Below are 25,812 nucleotides of genomic sequence, written 5' to 3' on the forward strand. Positions count from 1 at the left end.
AATTAAAACAATGGCATGTTTCAAATTGGCTTCAGTGGGGCCATATCTCACTCTGGGAAATATATACAACATTTCAGTTTCTACCATTGCAAATCAGTTTAGTAAAATTTGGGGGATGTTTAAGTTGCTGATGTGCTACTGCAGCTTTCTTGTCATCGCTCAGATTTATCTGTTGTATCTCATGGTTTGGACTGCAGATACTTGTTTGAATTAGATGATGCAATCTAAGCAAGGATCCTCAGAGAAGGAAAATTTGAATTTTCTGTTTGATTTTATTGTGAAAGGAGAATAGTTCTCATCAGAATAAAAAACTTCCGGTCTTAGGTTATACTCTAATAAGTTCTAACCTTGTTACCAGTCTTATGTTCTCAGGAAGAGAGGTAAAAGATTCTTCTCTGTAAAAATTCCCTCTCCCCTTGAATGTTTAGCATTCACTTAGCATGCTTTCTTAGCTGTTAAATGTGCAACTTTATTTATGGATGAAAGCCACCACTGCAGTGTTCTTCAGCTGCTCTTAAAGTCTGAGGGCTGAATGAATTTCAAAACTGATACATCTCATATGTATAAGTGCCAAGTCTCAATTTTTAACTCAAGATTCATTTCTCAACAAACCTTTAACCACTCAAACGTCAGCTATCTGGTTTCTATCTCAGTATATAGGTCAGGAAGTAGTAAAAGGACAGGTCAGATACATGAGCTGTGCTGCTCCAGATACAGACTTCTCTCTCTTCTTTTTGGCTCATGTAGCTGAATAGCCAGCAGCGGAAGCAACTTTCAAGATGGGCAATGAAGGCATGAAATACACATTTAGTCTAAGTTATTCAATAGGATTTTTTTTACTGTCTTTCTAGGTCGACACCATGAAATGTGAGACAAGCAGAAGCTTGAAGAAAATTGGTGACAGCAGGTAATTGTTATATTACTAATGATCTCAGTGTTGCTTAGATGATTAGGAAGACCAGCTATATTAATAAAAGCTAGTTAAAAATATTTACTGTGATAATTTTCCATCCAAAATTATATTTCTGTTGAAATAAAAATGTTCTGTTTCTGCAACAGAAATATCTCGGTTTTACCAGTATTTGTAATATGAAAAGTCAAAGTAAGTAATTATTGGGTTTTCCTGATGAAAATACATCTTTTTGATTTTACACCTTGAATTTCACCTCATTGTGCATATATTTTTTAATTTTTGTCCATACAATCATACCTTTATGTCCATTACCTTTGTAACTGTTTAATAAATGAACTGTAGTTGCAACTGCAGTAGCAACATTATCACATGGATAAAGGTGTCTTGCTGAGTTCGTGAAGAATGGATGATCTGAGACACCAAAAGTATTCCCAGAAAGGCAGGTGTGTCTTTTTAAAGTCTGTGTATTTATTGCTTATTTGTTAAAATTTTAGAAGATTTTAAATTCTGCTGAGAGAAAAAGAATCACAGTTTTTATCAGTAGGAGCACACACGTACCATGTACCTTATGTTCTAATGTGGATATACATATTTCTGGGATGCTGCAATATAGCTCACTGCAAAGCTCAAAGGTAACCTGTACCAAAACCCATCATGAAATCAAAGTTTGGAATACTTTGCAGAAGACATTAGTAAAACATCAGTAATTTATGCAGGGTAAAATGAGCGTATATTTTAAAGAAGGATAAATTATTTCTGACAAAAGCAGCGATAGCACTGCTGAAATTGCTCAGGTTAAGTAATTCAGATTTTTTCAGGGTTGATTCCAAAGCTCATTATTTTTTTTCTGTTGTCTCCAGGGAGGTTTGGATTGGGTTCTTAATGAAATGAGACTGAAAGCAAGAGTTCTGGGATAGCAAAGAACTTTCAGCGGAGTTTTGATTTTTGCCTGCTTAATTCCAACTTGTCTTTTCTAGATCCTGAATTCTGGAAAAGGTAAGAGCAAACTAGCATGACTCAGCTTAATAGAGAAAGTGAGAGTGGTTCAGGCAGTTAAAGAGAAACGTGGAATATTACTACTACCAGTGGACTGTTCTCTTGTTCTTTCAATTTCACTCCAAGAACTAAATGGATCCTTCAAAATCTGGCTGGCTACCAAGGACACCATCAAACATCTGTGCACCAGATGCATAGAGCATTATATCCAGCTGTGTTACTGCAGCTACATCTGCAGAACACTGCATATGTCAACTGCCATGGCCAGCAGGCTTTGGGAATACTATCTATAGGAATTCAAGTTTGCAGCAGAAGTAAAAGAAGTGGGTGTTTTGCTTTCAACTTTTTTATTGTCTTTTTCCTTTCTACATTTCTTAATGAGTTGCTTGTAAGTTTGAATTAATGGAGGGAAATAGCATGTTGGTTGTTTGGTTTTTTTCCACCAGTTGAGACCTGACTTCAAGTTGTGATAAATAGAAGAAATAGTTTAATCTCATCCTATATTTTCATTTCCAAGGGTTTCTTTTTTTTTTTTTTCTCTTAGAAAATACTATAATGAAATTATTTTTAGAAATAGTCTTTTCTTACTTTGGAGCTGGTGGAGTTCTGTATGTTGGCTGAGGAAAATTGAGGGGAGCATTTCTTCCAGAAGCCACTAGAGCAAAAATGCAGAAGAATGTGAGAATTCGTTTGACTTGCTAAAGCATACTGTAGGTTTCTCTACCAAATACTCAGAGGCATATTCAGGTTGTCTTGCTACATAAAATAGCAAAGCTGTGCCATTCACTGCAAGAATTATTTCACATATTTCCCTCCTTTCCTTTTCCATTCCCCTCAGGAAACTGTTACAATTGCCATAAAAGCATGGAAAAACATACTGTACCTGTAGATCTTTGATTTCTCCTTCCTAACAATATAACTCTGCCTTGATAGGGAAAACATTAGCAAGTTAGCAAAAGGAAACAAAAACTTTTTTTTTTTTTTTTCCCCTCAAAAAGGAGCAGAAGCAGCACTTGGTGGATATACATTAATAATAGTGGCTACTCTTTTGAACTGGCAACATTCCTTGCGAGTTTTAGGCAAGTCTTTTTCAATTATATTTATAATTCTCACAAACAAAACAAAGTGCTAATTTCACACTACTGGATGCATAAATCTTTTTCATACTGGTATGTTTGCATATCTAAACTTAGCTGGTTTATTTTTAATTTAAAATGTCTCTTATATTTTTAAGGGTAGAGCTACCTCAACGGTTTCCAACCGTTCCCAATTTCGGTATTATTTTTTTGTCCACAAGAAAAAAGTGCTACAGTAGCAACATTAGAAAAAATTATTGATTTACTTTTTCAGTTTTGTGTTGCTGAATCATTCTATTCAAAGTTCTTTACATTCAGTAAATATTTATGTTCAATCAACTGTGTTCAAACTTGTAATTTTATTGAACACAACACATCTTCAAAATTTGACCACTTGCAAATATATATTGCTTTTTCAAATTCAGAAGAATTATTTGGGGACCATTTTATACATACAGAGAAAATGCATTCAACAGTTTTAATTGAAACAGTCTAAAACAATGCCGCCATATTATGAAAGAAGAGCAAATATTTGCAAGGAAAAATCAAAATAAAACCAAAATGTTTCACTTTATTATGCCTACTAGAAGAGACCATTTATACAGCTGCAAATACTGATTGTTCACTACATCTTACATAAAAGTCCCTTTAGCTTAGATGCAGTGTTTTCTATCATTTTGTTTGAACCAACATGCTCTTTATATCCTGCTTTTCCAGTAGTAATAGCTGGATTTTAGACACATCTTGCCCTGCATATTTGCTTTTTCTGACACTGTCAAGAACAGAACAGTGTTGTGGTAACAGGAGACATAAACAAGATAACGTACATTTATTTTCTCTAATTTAAATCATAGCCAGTGCTATCTAGGCTCTGAACCTAGTTTGTATCCAGATAATAATGGGAAGCAAGATGAAACATTTTTTTTTCCATTCCAGGCCTTCTAATAGCAAATATTTCTCCTTAGAAGAAATGTTTTTCTAACTTACTGGATGCTTTCTGTTAAAAAATGGGGGTTCCCCTCTGGTAGTAACTCATATTAAAGCTACTAGCTGGTTTCTCTGCTGGTTTGTATGCTAACTTGTCTAGAACCAGAATATACAATACAAATTGTGATTCACAGCATGAGTCTGCTGATGTGGATAAAGTGACTCATACATTAAGGAGATGGCAGGATCAACTCCATTGATATGATCTAGAATTAAATTGTATGATGTTCGTGGTTAAATAGTATAAAGTTGTTAAGGTAAATTTTAATTTAAGGGAGAAAAGGAGCTGATACTGTTAGTCACCATATTTCTAATTTGTTGACAGTAGTGAAAACTTAATTTTTATATTTCACTTTTAAATGATACCTAAGAAACAAAAAATACTCTACTAATTAAAACATACTCCAGATCTTATGCAAAATACATCTGAGATAAAATTACTCTAGTTGAAATGTGGGAAGACAGAATTTTATTGCAATATTAGAGTGTTCTCACTAGAGTTCTAAACTACCTATAGACTTCCAGAACATTTTGGTATTGCTTTAAAATTTTATCGCTGTATTGTTGAAGTCAGCCATATCAGTCACAGTAGCATTTTGTTTAGGGTGGGTTTTATTTCTCCTCTCTTTGACTTCTGCAAGAATGGTGCGAAAGTTTATTGCTGACAAACGCTGGTCATATGATATGATAGGTGCCTAGGACCCGTACACTACCACGCTTTAAGTAAAAACATATTTGTAAAACTCTGGAATTAATGTCCACCATCAGATGTGAAAGAGTGCTCGAGACAGAGTTACTATTGAAAGAATAGGTGGGCAGATTTGAATAAACGGAGAAAATCAGGATGAGATGGAAGGTTACAAAAAGAAATTACATAGAAGTCCTGATGTTCTGAAAAGTAGTGTATCTCCAGAAAATGTATAAAGACACCTGGAAAGAATTGGAAAGAAAAAACCCTCTGACAGCTGCAGTGAATATTACAGATCATAAGGAGCATTAACAATGCTAGGTACAGCTGGAGATACATGGAAAACAAAATAGTATAAGAAACTCTTTTCATGGATTGCAAAGTAGACAAAAGAAAGCCTGAAACAGTTAACTGCTCAGAGGAGGCTGTAATTGCAGTATTATTGTTCTCTATTCTACATTAAAAACTATTTTCATATAATGCTTTGAAAAAAATCCTTGCTCATTCCAAAACTTAAGTTTGAAAGTATTTAATAGGTGTTAGAAATTTTTGTGTGTTACTCTATAATTGCTATCATAAATAAAAAGTACCTTGGAATCAAAACAACTCCTGTACCCAGTTTTGATTACTCAGTGATAATTCTTAGATTTACGTTGCTAGTACAGCCTTGCCTGGATTTTCAGGTTGGTGATGTTTGTTACTATTGTAATCTCATCAGATAGGTCATCCAGAACTTTATTGATAAGCAAAGGTGGATATGAAAGGTGTCTTCAAGGCTTTAGGCATGGTACCTGAAGTACCTATGATAAACTAGCCTTCTCTTAATATTTTTCTTAATTCTGTTTGTATATGTCAACAGGCAAATCTGAACCCATTTAGAGAGGTAAAATTTTCATTAAAATCACCATATTGAGTGATAAGCAGCCAGTGGGAAGAGAACAGGCTCTCATATCAGCAATGCCATATGGAGGTCAAATAAAGTACACGTTAAACCAGTGAGGTAAACAATCAATGCATGTGTAGGCCTGGCTTTGTTCCTTTCACTGTTCACAGAACTTGGCTCTGGACATGATTCCAAGTCCTCCTGATGCTGATTACTTATTTTTCTGACTTCCATTGTCCTGTATCAAATGTAATTTGAACTCCTGGAAGGTCCTTCCTTTTGTCACTTTGTGCTGTAGAAGTAGGGTTTTATTCCCACCCCTTTTGAAACCCAGGAGTGGTCTATGCTTAGTAGAAATACTTAAGTGCTGTGAAAAGTATTCATTGATTATGATGCGCTAACCAGTTTCTCAAGAGGAATTGTTATAGCTTTCCTGTCATCTTACATTGAAAGAGAAGGCAGGGGTTTAGGAAAACATCACTGACTTCCTTGAGAACAATTGTGACCAGTCTCCAGAATATTTGTTTGCATTTTTATGCAGCAGCTTTGTCCACCTAGAGCAGCGGTAGCTGCTTTTCCCCCCTCTTTACCTACTTCCCCTTTGGAACACCAGTGTTGCAAAGTTTTAAACTACTAACGTATTTTTCATCTTTTCCTTGAAAGATTCTAAAACAATTATCTTCCTCAAGTCAGTATGCTCTCACAACTTTGCTAATGGCCACAGTGGTAAAATTTTATAATCCAAACTACTTGTAGATAGAAGCTAAATGTTTTTCAGAATTATGTAACAGTTTTAAATTATCTAGTGTGTGGATGCTGCCATTTGTCCAGGACACACTTCCTTTGAAGGGAGACAGAAAGAAATATTTAGAAGTCATAACAAGAGATCAGAATGAATCTTACCTAGATTTCTATTAAGATACCCAAACTTGCAGCAAAATGGTTGTGAGGAGGAATTTTCACCCCAAGAATCTTGCTTAGCTATTCCTTAAAAATAGTTATTAGTCATTGTTTACAAGTTACCTTGTGGTACTGTAAATTCTCTTGTGTTTTCTGTATCCATGGATATTCTGTGCCATGTTTTCTTCTTCAGATTTGCAGGCATCTTAATCATCTTCTTGGGACTGGAAGGGGATTCGTGGTGTTTCACATAATTTTCATTCTTCCTGTTCACATGTGAAATGTCCATATTGAAGGAAGGAGTCATAAATCTGATATATTGACAGGATTTTTTTCAGAGCAAGGGAATGTCTAGGTCATCGTAGTTTAAATCTTTGTAGTAACCCCTTGATTTTCATAGCTGGGACTGATACAACATTGACATTTACTTATTATTTTTTCTGATAGAATTACTAAAGGTGCTCTTCTAGCTTCAGATGTGAAGAGATGGAATTTGAAATCCCAGAGACCTTCTAGTGCTTACATTTTCTGACCCGTCATTTCCCTAAGGCCTTCTATGACTATATAATTTACTTTTAAAAAAAATGAGAACAAGTTTCATGATATTTCTGTTTCTTTTTGCAAGGTGAGTTTCACGTGACCAAGCAGAGAAATTTTTATATAGAAGTAGTTATAATCTACATCTTCCAAAATAAAACCTATCTTAAAATTTAATAAAAATACTACAATCATACATTTCTCATTATTGCACTTTTCCAGCTGTAGAACTATTAGTCAGGCTGCTAAGTCATGAATAATGCTTCTTTGCTTTTATTTCTACTTGTAGCTTGTTCACAGTGTCATGAACATATTTAATTTCATTTTCTTTCCTGTTCTGGTAATCTGAGCCCTGCAAACATAATAAATAGAGATATACTGTGTCTTACATGCCAGTGTCAAAGGACAGTGTAAACAATGCACGGTGCTATTACTATAACCCTCATTCTGCTGTGGGGCACAATATTGAATGTAGTGGGATTATGCAAATAGTTCAAGCTAGCCGTGTTCTTTCTAAACTGCTTTTAAAGGTAGTCATTCTACCACATTCAGATTTTTACAAGTGGTTTCTTATATTAAACAACTGTCTTTTCTAACAGTCTGCATACAGTGTTTTATATAATCACTGTTAGAAGTCACTTAGCAGAAGTTCTTTTTGTCTAATGCATTAGTGTCATCCTGCTGTAAGCATGGGAGTTCTATTTTAAATTGTGGTTTCCCCTTATCTTTTCTGCTTTTATTTTGGGCTGTGCCATAGCACTGTGATCTGCTATGATTAACAGCATGCCCTTGTAATTCAACATTCTCACTATATGTATGATATTTTCCTTTTAACACGTTTCATGGAAGGGCAAGTTCTACTTTGTAGAGAGCATCACTTCTTCAGAACTGGAAAATTAATGTATTTGGTCAAAGGTTCCAAGGTCTCCAATCAAGGGCAGATAATTTCTTAGCATGTGAATCTTCTTGTCACAAAGATTTCAAGTTGTGGATTATTGTTATGCTTCATTCTATTTCATTTACGTATTTAGTTTTACTCTGTTTTTCTTAAAAATGAACAGAGAATAAATAAAATATTTAATATCAGAGAAATAGAGATGAAACTCAACATATTCTGCCATCTTAAAGCAATTGCAAATTGTTCCCTTGCAGCCTAGCAGAGACCAGATGTCATTTCTCTCTAATGAAAGCTAGACACACTAGCTGGTGTGATGTGTTGATTGTTTCAATGAAGTTCTTGACGGATTTAAAAAGAGATAGCCACGATGATAGTGAAGTCATGGCACAATCATTTAGCTTAAGCAGTTCCTCTTTCTCCTCAGTTGCTTCAGTACCGTGTTTTTTCTTTCTCTTCTAATCTAGGTCAATTCCCTCATCCACCTCAAAGCAGTCCCAAAAAGAGTTTTAGCACCACAGCTCAGACGTGGAATAGTTGTATAAAACCTGTTGTGCATAGGCACTCTTTCAGCTGTGTTTGCTACCATTAGCTTTGCAGTGTCAAACTGTGTCCTCAGCTGTGAAGGCTATATGAGCAAATGTGAAATTAATTGTGTAGATTGGAAATATGAGAAACACAGGACTGATTTTTCAGGAAATCAAGAAATAATGTCTTTTGTATGCAGATCAATGTAATTTTAAAGTAAGTTAAATAAATTGGCATTTTTTTTTTAATCTTGCATAATTGTTTCAGTGCTATTTGAATGGGCCTTCTAACATTAACTACATATATTATTCTAACAATAATTCCAATTTAAACGTGCAACTAATGCTCAAGGCAGAAGCATATGTGGTCTGAAAAAGAGCAATACTTACTAAGCAAAATGACCGGGTCCTCTGGTGGAAAATGCAATACCACTGCAACTAGTGAGGTACAGAACTTGTATTCTGAGAAAATTCCAACTTTTGTCTTCTCTTTTAGCTATGTATTTGAATAAAAATATAAAAAAGTGTATCAGAATGACAAAGTATTTTGGTTGAGAAATCATTCCATTCATGTTACTGTACTATATCAAAATTGCATTAACATCCAATTTTATTTCTGTTGGCCCTATAATTCAGTTAAGACATCAAAGACTTCATTTCTATTACTAGACCAACTTTTGTGAATCACATGTTCTGAATATATGTCTTCCAAGTCCTGCCTTGATATGAGTGATATGAGAGAGGGAGCACGGTTTCCTAAGCACTTACACACAATGAAAATTTGCTATCCTGATAGTTCTGCAAAACTGATCCAATTCTGAAGTTGAACAAAGTATTACAGACCAAAGCACTGCCTTCTTCAACCCTTTGATTAACGTGCATTTCTAAAAATATGGTTTGAAATTGAGCTAATTTTTTCCCTTTTCTTAATAAGCAATGCATATAAACATCAGTTATTTGCAGGACTGTAAACATCAGGATCCATTTTAATGATTACAGTTCAGTTTTCTACCTCATTAGAATCTAGTCAGCTAGGAATATTTCTGATTTCTCTGTGGATTGCAAATCTCTCGTATACACAGGCTTTGAAAACAGTCTTGCTTGTGTTTTCAGTTGCTGTCCAGGCATTTTCTGTAGCTGCTGTCCAGATGGTTGCAAATCCTTGCTATGAATTAGAATTTTGTTACAACTGTCAGCATAATATTTCTGATCCACCGTAGCAAGGATTAGGTCCTCTGTACTAGTTTTACTATGTGATGATCACTTTTCCCCGTAGACTTCTCAGAGGTAATACTCATTTTCTTTCTATAATTTGTTTTTCTACCTGACCCAAGCTATCCAATGAACTAGTCCTGTCTCCTGGTACTTTCTGAAATATCAGACTAGATGTTTCATGGTTCTAAGAACATACTACTTCACTGTAGGGGCTGGAGAAAGGTAGAGTTGCCTGCCAAATCTATTTAAAGTTTTCTAAGTGAAGTCCTTTTTCTCACTGTTTTGACTTTTTCCTCCTTATCTTACAAAAGTAGATCTGCAATTGGCAATTACCAAAATGTCATCAGAATTGGTAAATACTCTGTTAGAAAATTTTGGTGATCTTGTTACTAGTTTTTGTCATGAGCTGTGTGGCAGTGGTGTGCTTTTTTGTTCTTAGTATTATTTAGTCTTTTTTTCTTTGGGCTTTTTCATTTCTCACTTGCTCTTCTCAGAGTGCTCTTGTGTTTGCTTTGTGCTAAGGACTGGTCTTAAGGAATCTTGATGTTGCATGATTATTTGCGGCTTGGCTTTCTCTATATAGGCTTGCGTTCCATTCAAGCCACTAAACTAACTGGCAGCTAGCTTCTCTCTGGGTTTTCACATACTGCTGGGAGGCAGAAAAACCAGTTTTATCCAGACAGCACTGTGAGAATGCGTTGCATGAAATTACTTACCCAGTCTGCTTGCAAAAAGATTTACATTTCTTGTAAACATATGCATTGTCTATTAAAGGCATTTCTAGGACTTAAAAATACTATATTGTTTGAGAGAATAGATTGCTATGTGGCACCACAAACAGTAGGTCTTTTCAAAAAAGTCAGATTTGAATGTGTTACTGTTTTGAAGTACTTAAATGGATAAAGTGGCATATATTTTACTACAGGAAATCAGAATAAATAGGTTAAATTGAGCAGTCATAATAATCTAGAAATGGAAAGTAAAATGTTTTCTATAGATACTCTTCAGAGTCTTCATACGGATATTTTTTTACTTCACAGTAAATATCGTTAAGCTGCTAGTAGCTGCAAATCTTGTAAGTGAGAACACAAGATAACTGCTTTTCCCCATCAGTGAAGGCATGTTTGCATTTTTGTTTAATAACAACTTTGATCCTTCTACTGTTGGCAATGGTCATTGAGAAATCCTGACATAAAGAAGGTATCTGCAAGATAAAGTTCTACAAGAGATGATTAGCAGCACTTAAGTTTTCTTTTTGTTGAAAGGAAGAATCCCTGATTGAACAGTGCATTGAATGATATGACAAGCAAGTACTTGATCCCTGTCCAGCTGGAAAGGAATTGTATTCATCAGCAGCTTTTTAGCTAAGGATGTCTTTATATTTTCACTCTTTGTTTGAGTCTCTCCAGATCCTCCCTTTACTTCATGTCAGCACTATATAGTAGGTATGCCAAGTGGTTTTGAAATTTAAATTACAGTCTCTTTTTCAGATGTTATTGGAAAGAACATGTAATTTATAACCACGTGTTAGGAGTACAGGATGTTCATGGTTCACTGCCAATTCTTCTTTTGTAAAGTTAATAAAACTTTCATAAAACACTTATACACTTGTATATTTCATGGTAAAGATTTTTTTATCTCATAGGCTAATGTAAAGATTTATTAAAAACATTTTTTTGTTAAGAGGAGTGTCAATAGTTTGCAGCTGAGTGTAATTTTGAATTCCCAGTAGATGACAGTCTGACTGAAAATGACACTAACAGCTTTGTTGATTTAGCACTAAAAATAAAGGATTCTTTCAAATGATATAAAGCTCTAATACCCTGAGTGTGCTGAAATACACTTGAGACCCTTAAGTAGAGTTTCAGCGAAATGTTCGCCAGCTCTATGGATTCCGGTGAACAAGCGTTAGCATGCTTGCTGGCACTGACCCATTGGGCTCCCACCTCAAAATTAATGTGAAAGATTGGGATACTGCACTATGAGAATCTGATATGTCTAAATATGGGAACCATCAGAGCTTTGGATAATGTCATGGAATAGACTTCGAGTAAGACCGTGTGACATCATTGTGACTAAGTTTTTTCTTTTTTCCTTTCCCCCTCAAAAATTGAGCACTTGAAATATTTAATTCAGTAGCAACCCAAAACTACTACCATCTGATAGCTATGAAGAGGTATGTGAAAAGAGTTGATGGTTTTATGCCAGCTTCTGCAGGATGGTTGTTCACTCTCTTTTTGTGATGTGATAATTGATAGCTTTGCTGGCGATCTTGGCAAAGAAGCTGAGGATTAAATAGCCGGAGAGATGGAACTTTCCTAGTCTCCTAAGTGAGAAACAGACATGCTGGCCAGGCAACATGGAAGAGTCTGTAGTGCTCCTGCTGTGCTGTACTGTACTTTACATAAATACTGCAAAAGGTTTTCTTCCATCTTTGAATGGTTTTTATTCAAACTAAGAGTCTGTAGAGCTATATACGGTGCATCTTTGTCTGATTTTAACCTATTTTTCACTTGTATTCTGGAACAGATCAGGTAATTTAGTGACAAAAATATTTTCCACAACTTCACAGCCACCTACCCTAGGCATCTGCATCAGTGTAAAGGAGGTACAAAGCTCTACACTTCCATGAGTAATTGCCCAAAGGAAAGTGAGGATGGGTCTCTGGTGTAGACATAACATCAGTGTTGGTAACAAGTGAGAGAGAGCACAGATAATTTGTTACTTTATAGGATCAAATTTTTTACCCTCTGTTTTTGTGGGAAATCTGCAAATAAAATACTTTTTTTTTTTTTTTTAAGCTACTACTTAAACAAATAAATCATTATTTATTCTCAGCCTGCCAACACCTGATATTTCATCCATATGTTGTGACTACTGCAGTGCATTTTTACTGTCTTTAGTGTTTTTCTTCAAACAATTCACTCCTGATCCACAAGTGGCTAAACTTGGAGAGCAGAAGGGTTACATTTACAGACCTGTAAATGGCAGTAATAATAATATCTATAACTGGTGGTTTGAGCTATGAAAACAGTAGCACTAGAGTGCTGTAGGAAGCAGAGCGATATCTAGGAAAAACTAAGGATTTGATGTATTTTTCCATTTTATCTTGCCTACGTGATAAAATAGGAATGTAGATCCTTAGAGAATCAATTAGTGTGCATAGAACTAAGGAGGCAATTATATAGAGAGAGTTAAAGACAAAATGGTTGAAAACTGAATGTGTTTATAAGAAGATGTTGAATGGCTGCTAATTCTTGACCTAGATCGTACAGTGGTCACAAATTTGATTTAACTCAGGTTTTTAAGGCATATTAAATCCAGTTTATATAATGGAGCAGCTTTTGATGCCAGTTGACCTCCCAGTACAATGTGTGGGATGTAAATACACAAATTACAAGAACATAAGCTGCATGTCTGAATATAGGTTGGCAAAGTGACTGTATCGTGCATTTCCTCCTGCAAGCGTGGCTTTCCAGATTCAGAAAAAAATGGGAGAGGATCTTCTCAGATGTTCTAAGGGTATAACCTATCCTTACAAGCTTTGTATCACTAAGCAAAGAGCATTCTGAAACAATTTTAATCCTATGTAAATGTAGCGTAATAAACTCAAAGTTCTGAGGTTTGGGAAGCAATATCATTAATTGATCAAGAAAAATGTGGCTATTGTCTGCAAGGAGCTCTGTTGTGCTAATTGTGTTCTCATAGTGCAGTAATCCTATTCATTTTGAATATCAAATGAAAAGCATAGGATATTTCTCCTTAAGCGGTGATTGGAGTGCAAGGCTTGTTTGACACCCTTTGCTTAGTGAGGCTTGTAGGATAAGACAATACACTTCATTAAATCACTTAAGAAAGCCTGAAAAAGAGAGTAGCTTTCAGACACACAAGCTCTTCAAAAGGCTTGTTTTAAATGAATCATTCCAGATCCGGCTGTGAGCTGAGCACCACATTTTTCTATCACAGTAAATTCTGTCCTTCTAGACTTCCAATAGGCTAAATGTGTCTGGGGTATCTTTTGAATTTTTGAACCAATTGCATCAGCTTTTCAAAAATACATTTGCTAGGGAAGTCTGCTCTCTTATATGAACATGGATCTGCAGAGGAAATAGAATGACTCTGGTACCATTACTGTTAATCTCCCTTAATACAATTAGAAAGCAGGCATAACCTGTGCTAAAAAGCTTGGGAAAAAAGTGAAGTATCTATGACAGTCTTTAATCCCTCCTAACTGGAAATAAATAGTTCTTATTTTTATGTGCAGTTATTTTATTCTGTGTTAAATTTACAAACGCTTAACCTATTTGACCATATTTTAATATAACACTCTTGAAACATTATAATCTCTAGAAAACTATCATTAATATCTTTGTCTTAGATTATTAGTCTTCTGTAGATACGAACAAAAGTGGAAACAAAGAAAAGATACATTACAAACTAGTGACTAGAACTGAGTATAAAAAAAGGAGCCATTTGCATTTCCCTCTGTTTTTCATTCTACTATAATAATGAAAGATTAAAAGATATAAAAGTGTATTAGCTGGTTTGTGCATGGGATAGATCTGCTTCAATAGTGTCTTGTGAATAATGAAGTATAAGCTATGATAGCTGCAATCTCATGACTACATTACTAAACTCTGTGAGGGAGTGGGCCTTACAGTGACAAAGGCTCTACACTACATTTTCTCTTTGTGATATGCACAGACCAGTTGTTGCCCACACACACTGTGATAAACCTGCACTTGAGCAAGAGACACCTGCTTTCTGCAGTGGTGGTTTCACTGTTCATAAGGGGCCAGGTAAGCCAAGGGCTACCCTCCTGCAGCCTTCATTGAAGAATTCCTTGTCATCTTTATCTCATTCCCTCTTGATTGCTGGAGCTCTTTTGAAAGTGATCTGCCACTGGTGGAGCATTGATGCTTCTCATCCTTGATGCTACGTTTTGCAACAGCACTTCAGACCCAGCCCTGGAGAAGACTGCATGCTATACTACTTTCATGTAGTGGTAGCCTCTTCCCAACTGATGGTCTTTTCTCTGGATGAATAAAAGACCATTATCTGCTAACAAAACAGTAGGACTTTATAAAAACTAAAGGATAAAGCAAACTCATTAGACTTAATGCTTTCAATGGTGTAAACTTTTTTGTGCTAGTACAGACTTAGTTAAATATTCACCAAAAATATCTTAAGGTGTTTTGAATATTTTTTTTTTGTTATAAAACATACGTTGGAAGATTAAAGCATGTACAGAACATTCCTCCCTCTCATTCATGTCAAAATGAAATTGATAATTGCCAGTTTTCAACCAGCTCAAAAGATGCTTTCACAGCCTTCCCTTTGCAGGAGATTACTTATTGTTGCCTTTGATGTTGACATTATTTAATAGAGATCTTTTTTTCTTTATGAATTGTTTCAACTTGCTCATGCTGTCTTCAATTTAATGAAGCTTTTGAGAAGGAAACCGTAAACAAATGAGATAGGATGGTTTAGGAAGAATGTGAATTGTATTCTTTAGCAAGAATTGTTTATGATGATGGTTTCATAATATGTAAAACATATGGACCACCAGAAATTAAAATGTCAGACTTTAGGTCTTTGATTTATTATTTCATATAATTTACATTTTATTCACTTTTTTTTTCCCCTCTTCCTTTTTAATATTTCACTACTTGTAGCAATAGTATAGATCTGAACAAGATATATTCCTGTTACAGGACTCTGCAATTCAGTGAAACACATCAAAAATGCTGAAAGCAAGCTACCAAATGTCATGATTTTATAGCTTACTAGGGATCTGAGAGTGTTACAATTGAAAGAGACAATAAAACTTCTTTAGCTTTTCTTGTGATCTCCTTTTAAAAAATGTATTAGTAGGTCCATCCACAATACAGTTTTCCTAAGTCTGTTTTTCTGAGTCTGTTTACAGTGCTTATTTATACTTGCATAATCTCTGTAAAAGCTGGTTTCTCACCTAAGAGTCACTCAGAATCACCAGACTTTATTGCAAGATAACCAGCGCCAAATTGGTTTTCAATATTTTGTCTTAGCTACTGAAATAATAAATCCAGTTGTCTGCTTTTTAATTATGAGTTCACATAAACATAGACCATGTAACTATAAAGTGACTGCTTACCGCCCTCTTCATTTAACTTTCATGTTTTGCATTCTGAGTAGAGAAAAACAGTACACAACCAGTGCAAGGTACAATCATGTTGTGTGAAGCCTGTTTTAATAATAATGCCAATACAAAATAGTGGGATTCGGAAGATTGAATTTGCATCATGTCTGTTTGCCTCTGAGAGCTTGGTTTCTCCTGAGTTTACCTGAATTTTAAAATTCTTGGAAAATCAAAATGTGTGTTGCTTAGTTTGCTCTACACCTGTAGACATTTTGCTAATTAGCTACATAAAATTCAGATCAGGTGTTGACTAACACGAGTTAATTTGCTGCCCAACAACAACAAAAAAAAAGCTAGTGTGGAATTCTCATCAGGGAAAATGGGAAAGGAAAAAAGTTGAGTTAATCTTTGAGTCTGCTTTCAGCACACCTCTGCTGTACAAGTGAATGGGAGATCAAACATGAAAAGATTTGTGTGCTGTACCATGCTATAGGAATCCAATACACCAAGAATCATTTCTAAGTGAAAATAGGAAATCTGCCAAGAACATCATAATTAAGTAGAAATGATAAATGAGAAATTCACAAATGTAGTTTGCTTAATTTTCCTGGAGTGCCAGACTTCAGCTGAAGACGCCATTGAGCTGTCAGTCCAAATTCCACCTATCCAGCATAGTAGACTTTTGAGGGGTATGGTATCCAAGTAGAACATTGTTATTACTGCGTAATAGTGTATTTTTCTGGGTGTGGGTTTATGAAATTTACCTTTTCCTGAGTATTTCATAACCATTGTGATTATTGGTCTGTCTAGAGCTGTGTTTTGACTTTGGATTATGAGATTATTCTATTTTAGGAGATTTCTGTAAACAAATCAGTTGTGATGGGCATTATTGTTTTCCTGTGTTATTTTTTAGAAGAATTAATTCTTCCCTCATTTTAAATTAATGTTTTTATGGAAAATGGAATTTTGTTGCTTTAAGATATATATCTTCATTTATATAATGTAATGTGGCCTGAGGTGGTCTGTATACAACACAAAACATTAGGGTTGCAGTAGGATTGTTTAGAATTTTTTTGTGATATTAATTGAAATAATTCATGCCTGTGAATGTAGTTATACTGCTGACATACAGGTTTTCCTTCCGGTGTAGCATGAGGCTAGACTGATAAAAGCATATGTACAGAAATATGCCTATATGTTGGAGAAGAGGGGGTTTACACCATTTTATTACATCAGAATCACTAGGCTATTCAAATTTTGTGTGTAGAGAAAGCCACGGATAAATAATAAGATTCAAGGCACACTGTGTCTTAAAGTGAGTAGCTGATAAATGGAGGAGTAACTGAAATCAGTGGAATGGTATTTTAGCTGAAACCTTGGAGCAGATTAAATTGTAATGCTGCCTTTTTAAAATTGTTTTTTTTAGTTGTGCTTCTATATTGTTTGGGCTGAAGAGGCTTTGTTGTTTTGACTTAACCTTACTGGTTTGCCAGCTATTAAACTTGCTCACAAAGCTATTAGTAAGGTCCTTCTGTATGTTTTGGAATGACACCTGTGACTACAACTTTTTAGGGTATCCTCTGTGTGTTTGTATGTTGTCTGTGTGTTCAGGTATGTCTTAATTGCCAGTTGAGTTGTGGGGGTGGTATGACAATTTCAATGAACAGGAGCAAAGGCTAAAAATCTGTTTCAGGTGGCATCCACCTAAGGGCTGCTTCTGCTCCTTCTTTTGCTCTCAGTTATGTCACTCTTTCAATAAAGATAATACATTGTTTGAAAACATTTTACACCTTTGAAAGAAATCTAAATATTGAAGCTTCTGGATGTGAGCTATTTAGGGACCTAGTCGGCTCTGTTCTGCCATGTATAATCCTTCATTACTGTCACTCCACCCTACTTAAGCTACCCACCCAGTCTTAATTTTGTGCCTTTCATTTGTTCCATACTGTAAATACCCTTTTTAATGCTTCCTGTGACTTTGTATTGTGCGTTAAATATACTTTGAAAGCCTTAAAAGAAATATTTTCCTGTGGCATTTTAACTTAGGTTTGTGAGACTTTTGCTTTTTTTTCCATAATGTGATACATTGCTGGGACTGAAGGATATTTTTATATGTAAAACCAGAATGCCTAGTGTCTTTAATATTATGAAATGTGTTGACAAGATGCTCCAGCAGATTCCTTAATAGTAGCAAAATTATTTTCAACACAAAGCAGGACTCTGGATTCACTTTTCCTTTCTCTAGGTATCTGTGTTTATTGTTCTTCCAGGCTATTGCTCCTCATTATTTTTTTTCCAATATTATTCCTTTAATCTCTGTTCTCCCTCCCATGATAATTAGCTCCCTTCTCTCTGACTCAGCTCACTAGGCAGCACCAGAGCCTAGATCAGCGTTATATCAGTTAATAAAAATAATAGTGAGCATTTGGCATGCTCAAGAAAACAGGCCTGTGCAAGTGGCTTTGCCCGATTGTGGGCTAACAAGAAAATGGAGAACTATCTTTCAGGAGTAACTATAGAGTAGCTTTTCTCTTGCGTAATAGCCTAGGTAATGTCAACTACACTAGGACTGGGAACTCTACGTATGCTCTATTTGAAATGTCTCGTATGGTAGTAGGAGAATAACATTTGTAGAAGGCCCAGCTGCCTGTCAGGAAAGATAAAGCAAGGTATCACATGCTTAATTCTTATTCCTGCAGCCTGTGCTGACTAAAATCTGATCTCCGCTGCTCTGAACCATCATATTAGATCATATTATGTCATATGCAAAATATCTGTCATTCCAAACAAGGATGGCAATGCTTTTCAATATTTTAACAGTGGTTCAACACGATACAGCCTTTCAGTACCTAAAGGGGCCTACAAGAAAGCTGGAGAGGGACTTTTTACAAGGGCATGTAGCGATAGGACAAGGGGTGGTGGCTTTAAATTGAAAGAGGGCAGATTTAGATTAGATATTAGGAAGAAAATATTCACTGTGAGGGTAGTGAGACACTGGAACAGGTTGCCCAGAAGAGCCCTTGATGCCCCATCCCTGGCAGTGCCCAAGGCCAGGCTGGACGCGGCTTTGAGCAACCTGGGCTGGTGGCACGTGTCCCTGCCCGTGGCAGGGGGGTGGAACTAGGTGATCTTTAGAGTCCCTTCCAACCCAACCCAGTCTGTGATTCTGTGATAGAATCACCTTTGCATATGAACCATCCATTTGGCCACTCAGCTGCAGCTGAATATCGTCAGGCTCTCATAATGTCTTGCTTTGGTGTGTGGGTCAGAGTAAGTCTTTCAGTGCTCTTCTGCGACTCTGCTTTGGTATATCTCAGTGTGAACCTTGGCATAAAAAAATCTCACTGTGGCTTTAAATCCAAGAAAGTTGGTTTCTTCAGCACCAGTGACCAAGGAGAGAAGTGATTATATGTGGCTTGGACTTATTTCTATTCAGAAATAAACATATAATTCGGACATAATTATGGCTATGAAATAATTTTATATAAGGAAGATGTAACTGTAGATTTTGGATAACTGTCGATACATTAAAAATCTTATTTACACGTGGCTCTGTTCAGATTTAAAAAACAGCTCTTTATAGAAGGAATTAACCGGTACAGAACTATCCTTCCTGATGGTTTAAGGCTTTTTAATTAAGTGCTAATGTTTCAGTGACAGATCTTTTTATTCTGTCCCTGTTGCCGCAGAGTCTGGATGACATTTTCCTGAGTAAGAATTGTATCAGTCATCCATGCTATCAGAATGGAAAAGTGCTCAAGTCCACTAGCCACAGGTATTGACGTTAATATCAAAGAAATACATATGCTCTTTTCTGGGTGTGGTACAAGGAAATGTCAGGTACACTTTCCTGAGAAACAAGGCCTTTCAAGCTGCCAGAAGGAATGATTTTTGGAACTGGACAGCTGATATTTCTGTATAATTGGCACATGGTTCCAAGCTGCATGGGCAAAACCGCCTTGGTTAGACACTATCCCGCTTTCCAAGTTGTTCTTGCACCTGACGACTCCTGAAGTAAAAGGACTGGTCAGTAACTCCTCTGCTGAAGACATTTAGGCACCTTGCTGTCAGGTGATTCCAGTTTCTTTGACAGTATTAACCTTTGTGTTGCTGACATCTCCTGTTTAACTGTCCGTGTCTGTCTTTTGAGGGCCACACCTGTAAGCAAGTTCTTTCAGAACTGAACTTGACACGTGTCTGGCGCTATCAAGCTGTTTTCAGAAAATGGGATTTAAGGAGATGAAGGGAAGATATATTTTATATGCTACCTTTTACCACCAAAGTATTTTTGTAGCTGTTAGACCCTGTGTTCACTACAGCAATGCAGGCATTTGCGGTATGAAATCCTTCAGCTCTTAAGTAGTTCAGAACAGTGGGTATGAAGCAAGGTCAGTGTCCTTAGAGTGAAAATGGTGTGCTATATGTAATTTAGTGCCTCTGTATTTTATTTCAGCTAAACCAAATCAAATGAGACTAATAATACTGATAAAAGACAATGTTGAAAAATTTGTACTAAACACTGCACAGCTTTCGGGGAAATACGGTTGTGACAAATATTCTGGGAAGTCTGGTAGACTGGTTCAGAAAACCAGTCAAAGTTTACTACCAGCCAAAACCTTACTTTCTCAGCTACAGTGAGTGCTTGATATCCCTGGTAAAGCAGTTGAAAATAAAGAGCAGTAAGAAAGGCAACGTGGGATCTCCTAATTCATTGTTATGGCCATTATGTATTGGCTTTCACACACTTACAGACACACATCTTGGGCCTGCCAGACTGGAGCCTATTTCAGCATAAATAACTGTAACTCTAAAGCTCTCTCAGGCTGTGAAAATTCCATATCTACAAGTAGAAGAACATACTCACCTGCAAAATATTTTCCCTAGTGGAGAAAATCTTGTGGGCTTTCCTAATGTCAATGGATTATTTCAGGTCCTTTATGAATTTAGGAGGAAAGGGGAGTAATCCAACTTTTATCAATTTAATTTTCTCTGCAAAAGGTGGTGGGGGTTTTCTGGTATGGGTTGTTTCCCCCCTCCCCCCACCCCCACAGAGCGACTTTTTTTTTTTTTTTTTCTCATGTCTATGCCAGGATTTATGACTGAATAAACCAAATATAGAACAGACCACTTACATAATATTTAACATATGTTATAATGTCAGATGTGAGTTAATTTTAGAAAGAGTAATGGAGAGAACCAGACAAAATGGATCATTGCTCTTCCCTGAATGTGATTAAGCAAAGAGGAAGGATTCTATCCCACCCCACCCATGTATTCGGTATAAATTTCCTGCAAGTCCTTTAGCAGAGGAATATAAAACTGACTTCCAAGTGAATATAGACAGATGTTGGGTGGTCCTATTTTGCACATGATTACTCAGTGCTCTCATATAGGAACACACTGGTTCCCATCCAAGTTAAAAGTCTGAAAAATAGATTTTTCATCACATTGTCCAATCTAAAGGTAATGTGTTCTGTTAAGAAATAAAATTCAGCTAAAAGATGCCTCAGCCATTAATTGAACACTAAAGGTAAGATTAAATCCCATTTGTTGCAGAATTCTGAAGTAGTGTGGGTGTTGTACTGCAAACTATTAAGACTCCTATTTTGCATGTGTAATATGTCATGCTAACGCCTTTAAACCACTATTAATGCTGAAGAAAATTTGTTTTGAAAATATATTAAATTCATCTCTGTAAAGAAGTAACTAAAAGTCAGACTCTGATCCACCCACTTCCTACATACGTGCGTGGTAACTGACGTACGTAATCTCATGCTAATGGATGCTCAACACTACGCATAATGTGCCTGGACCTAAAATGCCACAGCTCAGTGTTTAGCAGTTTAAACTGAATCTGAAACACTCTATCCTGTGCAAAATGGTAAGATAATGAGAACATTTTACAAAGCCATGCTGATTGTTTTCCTTTGTTTTACAAAGTGTAGACTGGTTACAGTTAGGAGTATATGATAAATTGTATCTGATCAAAGATGGGTGGATAGCAGAGTATTATGGATGTGATCTGTTTGGAACTCAGGAAATTTTCAGTGTCACAGGATCAGTTCTACTGGATTGTGACAAGTCTCTTTAAGGAGAGTAACGTGCAGATTCCTCTTATTTAGGAAACAATTGTGAGGCACCCAAAGCAGTAGTTTGGGGGAGGAAGTAGAGAGCACAGAAAACTCTCTTTATATTCCACATATTTTTTTTCCTTGCTCATGTGTTACTCTTTTTTATTACGGGTTATTAGATGCTACTCCTTCACCTCACACTAATTCTCATGGTATCTGCTACTTCTTTCCTTAAAACACTTGTATTTTAACTAATAATTTGCCCCATAGCTGCTTGTTTTGAGCTGAATCATCTTACGTTCAACTTGTGTAAATTTCAGTTCAAGGAGACAGTTAATACAGGAAGATCTAGGGAGATTAGTTACAGGAAGAATAAGACATAACTTCTGACATGACGTAACTTTATCTTGGAAGTTCTGTAGAAGGCAATTTCTATTAAGACATAACAGTGTAATAGAATTCTGTTAGAGCACTTCAAATGTTTAAATATGCTTCAGGTAATTACCAGAGCACTGGTTCAACTTGCTTAGATTTTTGTTGGGCTGTTATTTGTTAATTTAGTGACAAAACTTCATCAATGATAAATGTATTTTAGATAATGTAGAAATCGAAAGACTTTCCACTTTAGTTTCCTTCTTTTTTAAAACAAAACAAACAACTCCCCTAAAACTTCAAAGAAACTTGAGAACTCACTTATGAGAGATTAAGAGACTGCTTGTTTCAGTACTTTGACAGCTGAAAGCTACCAAGAATTCTGGCCTGTCTACAGATACATCAGAAATTGTATTTTGATAGATGTTACTAGAATTTCTGCTTTCTTCTCTTCCACTCTTGCTTTATACAAGCTGAGTTTTCTTTGCTGTGCAACTTTCACCAAGGAAAATATGTCTAGAGTTGAAAGGTCACAAGTTGTTCTACATTCTCGCAGCTGTGATGCTACAGTATGTTTAGCAGAACACTCCTTACTCCCACATTACAGAAGATCAAGCTCCTCCTTTTCTAGAGCTACCTAAACTGCATTTGCTGACAGGATATCAAACGTCCATCCTGTGGGCAGGTTTCAGAAAAAGTATCAGAAGTGAAAGCCAGTGTTACTAACTGTAGGAAAACGACATTTTTCTCGCACAGTGAAGGAGGGTTCTGTGGATGCTGAACTTCTAGAATGTTTGTGGCCAGCATTCATCATTTCCTAACTCTGTGGTGGGCCAAGTCCCGTGTAATGGCTGTAGAATCCAAACAGAAAAGCTGGCTTGTTGTAGCATAGTTTATTTTCGTTAAATGAGGTTACAGAGTACAAGCTTAATTTTAGGTTATCCTGATGGAAAAATTATATGTCACAAACCAAAGGGAGAAGTTTTGTTTGACCTTTCATAATATAAGACTGGGGACTGAGGGGAGATGTATAGGGTGTATGTATTAACTAGAAAACACAAATGGAATCAATTTTATATTCTAAATTCTGTCTGATTCCATGTTGCAAATAACAAAAACCCCCATAACAAAACGGAAAAAAAAACCCCCAACAAAAAAACACCATCATTTTTTTAGGGAAAATTTCGGGTGGAAGGCCATCAGAGCACAGATCTGAGGAAGCTGATAGTGTTATTGTATTCCAGGTTCTATTTGTCAACTATGTAATCTTACTTGATTATTGAATTTGCTTTATTCAGAATCTTATTTTTGCTATATTACTGCTAATGAATAAAGGTGACCAAAACCCCCCTAACTTCTAAATTAGAGTCACAATATCACAATTACAACACAGCTGTAATCATATGGCATATATAGCTAAACAGGGAAAAAAAAGAAAACTCAACAGAAATTTTGTAATAAAGCAAATAAGGGCTAAATAAGTTTCCTGCACACTAACCCTGTTATCTGTTCATTTATCAGTCTAATAGTTTGTTTTGGGTTCTTTAGCAGTAATTTTCTAGAAAGTCAAAAAGTGAGCTCAAGTTCTGAGAAAAAACTCAACAGAGACTCCAATAAATGCCTCATCTTGTTACCCCGTATTTAGTAGTAGCTGAACCATTGATCAAGCTCTGAGTGCAGAGATTGTTCTCACTTTAATCATACTAAAACTGACCAGGTCACACTTTTAAAGCAAAGATAAAGCCTTGCTTTAGTTTTATTCAGATTCATTGGTAATATGGGGAAATTATGTCAAGAGTCAGTTGTAGATTATCACAACAATATTGCTTTGAGGTTTGAAAGTAAAATTCTCCATAATTTTTTTTTTTTTTTTGTGGTTATGGAATGGCTTTAAAAGTCTGAACATAGTCAGAGCTTCCTGAGTGGCTGTCAGTGATGGCATGGCCATGTCGATAATGCCCTTTAAGTGCAGGAGTCTGACTCTCTCTTTCTCCTCTTTGATTTATAAATTCCATTTTGTAATAGCGAAAGACACTTAAAGGAAAGCCTTCAGCTTCTTGCCTTATCACACCACCCAAGGCATATAATAATCCTCTGAAAATGCACTACCTGTCATGTTGTCTTGCTTAAATATAGACCAGAAAAATCTGCCTTACTGGACAGGGTAGTGTAAGTGCTACATTGGAATGGACTCTGAGGGCGATGAAAAGTCTAATTATATCCTCAACTTCCATACCAGCAGAATCCAGACTAACTTTAATTGGAGTTCAGAAACATGGATGCAGGGAAGAAATGACTTCTGTTTTCTAATGTTGATCAAGTCCCACAAATGGTATGAATCCTGGGACAGGCTGATAGAGTAGCAAAGCAGATGCTTCAGTAGAGCACCTTCAGGGCAGACTGCTGCACCCTTCCATTATTTAAGTAAATCCTTTGGAGTGTCTTGGACTCATCCTCATTATAATTTTTGAAAACAATAATGCATTAGATCAAGGTGTTATGTGGATTCCTGGGAAACCTTTACGTTGTTAACAGAATGTTTTAAAGATTAGTATCCAATGGATGTGTTCAATTCATATGATGATGTGGGCAAAGAGGGGGAAGAAGGAGGCAGTGCAGGATGAGAGTAGGTTCAGACAAAGGAGCTGACCAGAGGAGTAGCTCTCTGGGTGTGTTGGCTCGTCCCCTCCATGCTATCCTTACCTGTGATGGCGATGCATGTGAAAGGGCACTGGAGTCACATTCTAAAGAGGGTAAACTTATGAAGCAGACTTGCTGTTGAAGGGCCTCCAGACTTACATGGGTTTAATATGCTCTGGAACAGACTCCTTGGTCACTGGCAATGAATGTATTTGATGTCCAGGGCTGCAGAGGGCTTTTATTTGGGACACATTCTTGCAAATACTGTAAGAGAAAAGAAGTGTTGGGGCCAAATTTACCTGTCATGAGCAACTGTTAATAAGCCCATCCCTACCTTGTTGATTTGACAGTTATTAGTTTAGTTGGTTAATTAATAAAAAAAAGTTCAGTCTTTAAATAAATAACTAAACCAAGGGAGAAGTGGACAGTCTTTTATTTTCTTCTAGGAAGCTGTATTGCTTATTTCAAGTAAAGCTGGTAACATTCCAATGTTTCTTTGATAAGTATATTAACCAAGACCAAAGACCATGGGAACAAAAAGAAAATGGCATTATGGGCTATGCAACTAAGCATTTTTGTTTTCATTTCTATGCAAGACGAGTGGTATTGCAGGATGATACAGACCAGAACTCATTGTTAATGCATTTTTGTTAGGAAGTTCTCAGAAGACAGGGGGTCTCTGGAAACTTAAGTTTTCAGACAAGGTCAAGGGCAACAAAATGCTTCTGGACGCTATTCTTCAGGCTAGCAGTCTAGTCTGTATTTTTCTGATACACTGGCTGGAAACATTAAAAATAACAGTTTAATTATCTCAGTTGAAATTTACTGAAATGCGAAAAGTATACTGTCAACTTTGTTAAAAGAACTTGCAGGTACCCTCTCTGCCCTTTAGTCCCTGTGCAACTTATAGATGATTTATGGTAACGTTTCTATTTAAAAAAAAGGTCCCCTCTCATTGTTACTTTTTGAAAGCTCTACCAAAAGATGAGAAATT

At 36.1% G+C, this 25,812-nt stretch overlaps 1 long non-coding RNA gene across 1 annotated transcript in view; it reads left to right on the plus strand.

The window, feature by feature from the left end:
• The first annotated feature begins 810 nt into the window (after positions 1–810).
• Positions 811–25,812, plus strand: part of LOC130156379 (uncharacterized) — a 146,369-nt gene continuing 121,367 nt past the window's right edge. The window contains exon 1 of the long non-coding RNA XR_008824398.1: positions 811–907. This is a non-coding gene — a long non-coding RNA (uncharacterized LOC130156379). The remainder of the gene's footprint in view (positions 908–25,812) is intronic.

The sequence above is a fragment of the Falco biarmicus genome, chromosome 10 (assembly GCF_023638135.1).
Source record: "Falco biarmicus isolate bFalBia1 chromosome 10, bFalBia1.pri, whole genome shotgun sequence".
In the NCBI taxonomy this organism is placed as follows: domain Eukaryota; kingdom Metazoa; phylum Chordata; class Aves; order Falconiformes; family Falconidae; genus Falco; species Falco biarmicus.